We start from the raw sequence: 6,313 nt of genomic DNA on the forward strand, positions 1-6,313 counted from the left end.
TGTGATAGTATCAAACATGTAGTTGTATGCTAATATTGATGGATGTACAAAATGATATCTGATAGGGTACCAGCATTTTGTTTAATTTTCAATTACTTCCAACACACGAAGTCAGTAATTAAGTCTTAATTACAATACCAATCCTGACGGTTCAATTAAAATGCTAATTAAAATCCATTTCCAGCTCAATTACGAACGATTCCATCACTCCGTTATTGGGGCATTAAAACACCACCTTTTTTAGTTTAAAGTTGAGTCTCCTGGTAAGGTCTAAAAGTGACATTCTTTTTATTATGAGAGGGGCGAGGGGGAAATCAAAACCACCGAGTCACAAGATTATATAGTAGTACGTTAAGTTTACAGTACTAAACGTTTTGAACAGCCGAGGATTAATAAGATGCACGCATAGTTTTTATATCTCCATCCGACTACAGGATGATATAACGAGGTCGGAGTAGTTTAGGCGGAGCAACCCAGCGATTATATTCTGGAGATAATAATCCTAGGCTAAGAGAGCTAGAGTAGACTGGGAGAGATAGACTAGGAGGGATAGACTAGAAATTACAGATTATTAAGGACAGACTAGGAAGGATAGATTAGGATAGACTAGGAGGGATAGAATAAAAGCGATGAACAAGATGGGATAGATTTGGAGGGACTATAAGGGATAAACTCAGAGGCGTAGCGAGGAGTGGGGTGGGGGCGGACCGCACCGGGTGACACCATTTAGGGGGGTGTCACCAAGGCAAAAAATAGTAAAATATATAGAGAAAAATTTGACGGGGGGGGGGGGGGGGGGTGCAAATCGAAAGTTTGAAGGGGGGGTTGCAAATCGAAAATTGAAAGTTTGTCCCCGGGAAGAGTCGCTACGCCTCTGGGGAGGGGGGTGACACCAATAAGTGCCGCACCGGGTGACACCCGACCTCGCTACGCCACTGGATAAACTAGAAGGGATAGACTAGGTGGGATAGACTGGGAGGGATAGATTAGGGTAGACAAAGAGGGATACACTAAGGGGTATAAAATAGGAGAGATAGATTAAGAGGGATAAAATAGAAGAGATAGACCAGGTGGGATAGACTTGAAGGGATAGACTAGGAAGGATTGATTAGGATAGACAGAGGGATAGACTAGGCGAGATAGGGATAGAGTAGGAGGTATAGATTTGGTGGGATATATTAGGAAGGATATACTAGAAAGGATAAACTAGGACCGATATAGTTGGAGGATTTGACAAGGAGTAAACTGTAGTTTATGAAGACGTGCATAATGGGCCAACTCTCAGGAATGCCGAGGCTGAAAGAGTTAAACCCTAATCTCATCTACATCGTAATCCTGGCCATAATCCTAACATTAATCCCAAAAAAAAACCACTTTATTTTAATCCTGAAGCAGCAAGCTTCTACATTCATCATAATGTTAGTAAAATAATTGTCAAGTGCAGTGGTATAGGGTAAGCTGTTTATTGATCCAAGGACATTGTAGTTGTTTAATTAATTCAAACGTTGAGATGTGTATCGATGGTGTTGGGTCATAGGTGGATCCCACTCTATGTTGGTGAGCACAAGGTGGATCTGTATGTGTGTTGATGAGCATGCAATGGATCCCACTCAATGTTGATGAGCTGTGGATCCCACTCTTTGTTGGTGAGCAGTGGATCCCACTCTTAGTTGGTGAGCAGTGGATCCCACTCTGTGTTGGTGAGCAGTGGATCCCACTCTGTGTTGGTGAGCAGTGGATCCCACTCTGTGTTGGTGAGCAGTGGATCCCACTCTGAGTTGGTGAGCAGTGGATCCCACTCTGTGTTGGTGAGCAGTGGATCCCACTCTGTGTTGGTGAGCAGTGGATCCCACTCTGTGTTGGTGAGCAGTGGATCCCACTCTGTGTTGGTGAGCAGTGGATCCCACTCTGTGTTGGTGAGCAGTGGATCCCACTCTGTGTTGGTGAGCAGTGGATCCCACTCTGTGTTGGTGAGCAGTGGATCCCACTCTGTGTTGGTGAGCAGTGGATCCCACTCTGTGTTGGTGAGCAGTGGATCCCACTCTGAGTTGGTGAGCAGTGGATCCCACTCTGTGTTGGTAAGCAGTGGATCCCACTCTGTGTTGGTGAGCAGTGGATCCCACTCTGTGTTGGTGAGCAGTGGATCCCACTCTGTGTTGGTGAGCAGTGGATCCCACTCTGTGTTGGTGAGCAGTGGATCCCACTCTGTGTTGGTGAGCAGTGGATCCCACTCTGTGTTGGTGAGCAGTGGATCCCACTCTGTGTTGGTGAGCAGTGGATCCCACTCTGTGTTGGTGAGAAGTGGATCCCACTCTGTGTTGGTGAGCAGTGGATCCCACTCTGTGTTGGTGAGCAGTGGATCCCACTCTGTGTTGGTGAGCAGTGGATCCCACTCTGTGTTGGTGAGCAGTGGATCCCACTCTGCGTTGGTGAGCAGTGGATCCCACTCTGTGTTGGTAAGCAGTGGGTCCCACTCTGTGTTGGTGAGCAGTGGATCCCACTCTGTGTTGGTGAGCAGTGGATCCCACTCTGTGTTGGTGAGCAGTGGATCCCACTCCGTGTTGGTGAGCAGTGGATCCCACTCCGTGTTGGTGAGCAGTGGATCCCACTCTGAGTTGGTGAGCAGTGGATCCCACTCTGTGTTGGTGAGCACTAAGTGGATCCCACTTTATGACACGCAACTTCTCAATTTAGAAGTTTCGACGATTAACCAGACGTAGAAATATCATTGGACATGTTTTAACTTAGCATTTTCTACGATAAACTATAATACTTCTTTTTGCAAAATCCGCCATGTTTTAATTAATTTGTGTTAATTAGTAGTTAAATAATCGATGAACAAGTTTATCAAATAGTCCGACCTAATACACTGAGTAGGCTTGCCTGAATCTATAGGAAGAGGGATTGAATCAGGTAAACATTAAGTATACATTAGTATAGGTATATTATGTATAGGTATATTATGTATAGGTATATAATGTATAGGTATATTATGTATTATTTTATATAACATCATGCTCTTCTATAAATTAGTGATGAAATATAAAATGTAATAAATGAACTTATGTTGACTAAGCAACAAACTGAACGCTAACCTTAAGTGAACGATATTTTTTAAAGTAATCCGAAAACTCTCAGTGTTAATTAAAAGTGTGGTATAGTATATTAATTACCTGGTGTTAAAATCACCATTAACCTATGATATTCAATTAGAATAAAATGTAATACACTTTATATAAGTTTAGCATTGAATTATTTTTATTTAAATTTTCACATTGTTATAATAGCTTCCAGAATGTACCTGTGGATGTGCATACATCAAATTAGGTAGAAAAAAATAAGATAAAACATCATGTCTTTCTATAGCTCTACCATAAGAAAATGAGACAACTAGCTGTGATTGCTCTAGTGTGTGTTGTTCTGATATGCTACAGCAGCGTAACTTGTAACAAAGATGAATTTGGGTAAGAACTAAAGGCATCTTTATTTACATTTTTTCTACTTTATTTTAATCAGTGATTGTTCCTCCCTGTTATCTGTTCGGTATTGATTAATCGACACACCTCCTTGTACATACATACAGTACACAGTACATACACTGTACACTGTCCGAGTACACACTCCTATAGTACGTTCATCACCAAGTAAACACCCTCCAAATGATTCCCCACCCCATACTTATTTAGTCGATCCTTTCCCTGCGCCAACAATGAACTACTTGATTCAGAGACGTAGCGAGGGCGGGGGGGGGGGGGGGGGGGGGGGGGCAGGGGGTACAAATGTCCCCGGGCGCCGACCTTAGGGGGCGCCAAATAGGTTGTAAAAACAAATTAAAATGGCATTTTAGCTGCAATTTTTGCAGTTTGAGTGGGTGTGGGTGCAAATTGAAAGGTTGAGGGGGGGGGGGGGGGGGGGTGATGCAAATCGAAAGTTCGAGGGGGGGGGGTTGCAAATTGAAAATTTGCTCCCGTGGGGGCGCCAAATTGAAAGTTTGTCTCCGGGCGCCGGGAAGGGTCGCTACGCCTCTGACTTGATTGCCCTTTCCCCGCTAGATCTAGCTATGTTACATCCAGGGCGGACTGAGGTTCCGACCGAGACACCAGAAAAAATCCTGTGGGATCAGAGTTTCTTCCAGACATCTCTTCGGGGTCGTGTGTCCCCCCCCCCCCCCTTCTTGCCCCCCCCCCACGCGAACGAAATGAAATTTACATAGAAAACATATACTTTTACCAGAGTCAGCCCCACTCCCCCGGAAATTGTTGTCCGTACCCCCCCCCCCCCCCCCGGAGAAAAAAAAACCGCTTTGAGTCTTCCTGGTAATTTAATTATTAAAATATTTAAATCCATACGTTCAAAATAAATACAGTGTTTTACATCTTGACAGTCTATTTCGGTGTTCAAGAGAAGACTGTGAATCTCTGATATGCTGTCCTGGTTACTACTGCAAGTAAAGGAACTTTTAAAAACATTTTATTAACATAATTGATATTGGCCATACAAAAATACTACACACAGTAGACGAAATATGATGAAAATTCCCAGTGGCGTAGGCAGGGGGGAGGTTAGGGGGATCATACCCCATACCCCCCCCATAGACCCCTCGGTATATATATAAAGTATGATGGGGGGGGCAAATTGAAAGTTTAAGGGGGTGGGGGGGTGCAAATCGAAAGTTTGAGGGGGGTGCAAATCAAAAGTTTGAGGGGGGTGCTAATCGAAAGTTTGAGGGGGGGGGGGGGGGTTGCAAATCGAAAGTTTGTCCCCGGGTAAAAATTGGACCCCCCCCCCCCCTTGAGACGATCCTGGCTACGCCACTGAAAATTCCCATTTTGAACCTGACGGTCCATGGGGCCAGCGAAGAAGAGTTCACCTGTTTTTTGTAACCTTGGCATAAGTGTGGTCTGCACTATGCCCAGCCGCTTTGGCTTTCCCTAACCATAGTTAGGTACCCATCATAGCTGGGTAGACTCAGGAAATTTCTACTAATTTAAACCCGTATTCGAACTCGAGACTTTCGGGTTAGCTGCCTAGCGCTCTACCGCAATTCCACGCTGTTCCTTAAACATAAAGTAATAGCCCTACAAAATATTTTTGCTAAATAAGTTAACTTTTTTAAAAACCTATTTTAGATACTTAAAATTAGTAGGATAAACTGTTTGTATGCGTTTTATTTGAGTTTATATAAATAAAAATCATTAATTTGCAGAGAGCGTGAAGAAGGAAGAATGTGCGAAATTAGAGGACCAAGATGATGTGCCATTTACCTTGACGAGATCTTTGACACCATAGACAAATAAATATAAATAAATAAATGTAGGCTCTACATACAAATATCGTTATTACTTGAAAATATGAAAATCTGGAATAAATTTAGCATACAGACGCACATCATCTTTTCCTTTTGTGCCCAAGAAATATGGGGCCGCCACAGAAAGCTCCCTCCACTTTTGTCACCCTCCGGCAATTGCCTTGGCAATCCGCGAAGAGAATCCTGTCTCTCAGAGCGTAGCGACCCTTCCCGGCGCCCGGGGACAAACTTTCAATTTAACGCCAACCTCGGGAGCAAATTTTTAACTTGCACCCCCACCCCCAACTTTCGATTTGCACCCCCCCTCTCAAACTATTTATAATTTGTTTTTCCAATCCATTTTGGCGCCCCCTAAGGTCGGCGCCCGGAGACATATGTACCCCCCCACCCCCCTTTGCTACGCCTCTACTGTCTCTCCCAGCTACTTCCCCGCCGTGCGCTTCAACGTCTCTCTACCAGTAGCTTGTTATGTATTACCTCTAATCGGGTGTTAGCTTTCCATAATTAGCGATCTTCTTAGCTCTAAATTTTCTTATTCACAACCTTTCACTTAATTAATTGATTGTTATTTTCTAGTTATCTTCCTCTAGGTATTGAATATTAAAAACTAAAAAAAAAATGTTTTTTTTTTAATTTAGATTTTAATTAGATACTTTTTCGGTGTTATCAGAACGCACCTATCAAAATTTTTATTTTAAAATTATATTTCCCTTTGTAAAGGATTAAGATTAAGTTGGAAAGTATTATTCAAATCTAATCTACAACAAACAAACACACGGAAAGTGGTACAAGTGAAACAACGTTTAATTATAATATGCAGTGGGGAATGCGTGGTTGAGCATGAAAGCGTTATGATTTCTAAAGTCCCGGGTTCGGACCTCCAAACAAATGAAGCTCGTTAGATGGGGACAGCACAGAGGTGTAGCGACCCTTCCCGGCGCCCGGGGACAAACTTTTCGATTTGAACCCCCCCCCCCCCCCTCAAGATTTCGATTTGCACCCCCC

General features: G+C 43.4%; 1 long non-coding RNA gene across 1 annotated transcript; it reads left to right on the plus strand.

Annotated features, from left to right (window-relative positions):
- Nucleotides 1-2,788: 2,788 nt before the first annotated feature.
- Nucleotides 2,789-5,329, plus strand: LOC131935597 (uncharacterized). Its single transcript, XR_009385955.1, has 4 exons — nucleotides 2,789-2,913; nucleotides 3,367-3,464; nucleotides 4,385-4,447; nucleotides 5,207-5,329. It is a non-coding gene; the product is annotated as an uncharacterized LOC131935597 (long non-coding RNA).
- The last annotated feature ends 984 nt before the right edge of the window (nucleotides 5,330-6,313 follow it).

Source organism: Physella acuta, unplaced genomic scaffold (assembly GCF_028476545.2).
Source record: "Physella acuta isolate Inbredline_101_S28 unplaced genomic scaffold, ASM2847654v3 ptg000150l, whole genome shotgun sequence".
Classification (NCBI taxonomy): Eukaryota; Metazoa; Mollusca; class Gastropoda; family Physidae; genus Physella; species Physella acuta.